We start from the raw sequence: 1,842 nt of genomic DNA, 5'->3' as shown, positions 1-1,842 counted from the left end.
TGTCATGCGCTCTCCGTCCCTAGCTGCTCTGCTGGGTTAGGACAAGTGTTTCTTCACCTAGATTTGCACATCATGTGGTTGGGTTTTAAAAAAAACAAACAAACCCTGACTTGTTTTGTAAATGTGTCACGTTGCTATTCTTGTTTCCCCATGCAACCAAGTTGAGTGGATGACTTGTCTGTTCTCCAGTCTGAATTGACCTGAAGAACCCTTCATTTCTAGATTATGAGGCTTATCACATGTCCATACCGTGCACATTTTAGTGGCTTCTGTGAAATGAGTTGGTCCTGTTGATTTTTACTACCCAGGTTACTTCATCATAAACCACCACTTTAATTGGTGCACTTCTAAATTGGCAGTGTTAGAAAGGAGGCCAAGGATAAAATGGGCATAGTGCTGATGCTGTTTGACTCCTAGTCTGTACTAAGAAAACACATAGGATGATAGTACCTTAGTTAACATAACACACTAATCATCAACCAGTAGGTCAGGATCTGCTGGTAGATCTTGGAGCCCCTAACAGGTGATCCTGACTGGTTTGGCTAGGAAGCTATCAAGTGCTGGCACTTCAGTTGCTCCTCCACCCACTGTCATGCTGCTCCTGCCCTCTCTCTTGGAGCTGCATCCCCTGGGAGCCTCCTGCTTGCTGTGTAAGGTGTGGGAGGGAGAGAAGGCAGGGCACTGATGTCAGTGTGTCCCTCATCTCCCCATTTCTGTACCTGATCTCCACACTCAGGGAGAAGGGGATGGAGGGAGCTTGGCAATACAAATCTCTGGCACTCTCACACACAGTGTGGGCCTCTGTCATTCTCACAAACACACAGTCCTTCACTCTCATCTCCTGACCCTACACATACATGGATTGTTGTTGTTACTAATTTTACTGCTTGCAAAGTGTGGCATTTTTGGGTTTTGACCAGACTGTGCATTTCATAACTTTCATTTCTCTCTAATGCTTATATTTAATTCTTTCAATACTGAGTTTTAAAACACCCAACCTGTTGTGGCTGGAGTAATTATCCCTATGGTAATTGCCGCTCCTGGAAGCAGCTGGCATGTCCCTGCAGCCCAGGAGAGAGGCAGAGCAGGGAGTCTCCACATGCTGTTCTTGCCTGTAGACACCAGTCCTGCAGCTCCCATCGATCAATAATGGGTAACCGTGACCAGTAGAAGTTGAGGGTGAATGCCTTGCAGATGAGGGGCAGCACATGGTGCCATGGAGCCATTGCTGTACATGTCAGCTGCTTTCAGGAGTGGTGCAGGGCTGGGGCAGGAGTAAGCCTGCCTTTAACCCCACTGCTTCACCACCTGGAATCCATCTCAGTTAAACAGTGGCCAGCCAGAGCCTGCTTCCTGAACCCCTGCCGCAGCCATGAACCTCCTTTTACACCCAGAATCTCCTTCTACACCCAGTCTCCTGTCCAGGTGTGAGTTTGCCTGCAACCAAACTCCTTCCCAGAGCTTGCATCCTGAAACCATTCCTGGACCCCAATCCCCTGCCCTGGGCTAAGCCCAGAGCCCCTCCCACACTCCAAAACCCTTGGCCCAAGATCAGAGCCTGCATCCCAACCCCCTACTCCAGCCTGGTGAAAGTGAGTGAGGAAGGGGGAGTGGAGTGAGCTGGGTGAGGCCTCTGAGAAGGGGTGAAGCAGGGGCAGTCCCTCGAAGTGGTGGGAAAGAAGTGGAGCAAGGGTATTTGGATTTGAGGTAGATTTTTACATTGCACTTAAATTGAAAAAGTGATCTTTTGGTTAAAAAGGTTGGAGACCACTGACATAACATCAGACAACTTCATTTAATATTTAGCACGTTACAAAACACGACTAACATAACTAGTGTAAA

General features: G+C 48.1%; 1 protein-coding gene across 6 annotated transcripts in view; it reads left to right on the top strand.

Annotated features, from left to right (window-relative positions):
* Positions 1–1,842, top strand: part of MOSPD2 (motile sperm domain containing 2) — a 79,051-nt gene that overhangs the window by 408 nt on the left and 76,801 nt on the right. The window lies entirely within an intron of this gene.

The sequence above is a fragment of the Pelodiscus sinensis genome, chromosome 1 (genome assembly GCF_052426305.1).
Source record: "Pelodiscus sinensis isolate ZL-2025 chromosome 1, ASM5242630v1, whole genome shotgun sequence".
In the NCBI taxonomy this organism is placed as follows: domain Eukaryota; kingdom Metazoa; phylum Chordata; order Testudines; family Trionychidae; genus Pelodiscus; species Pelodiscus sinensis.
The sequence above is the reverse complement of the archived record's forward strand: the minus strand, read 5'-3'. Positions and strand labels throughout refer to the sequence as shown.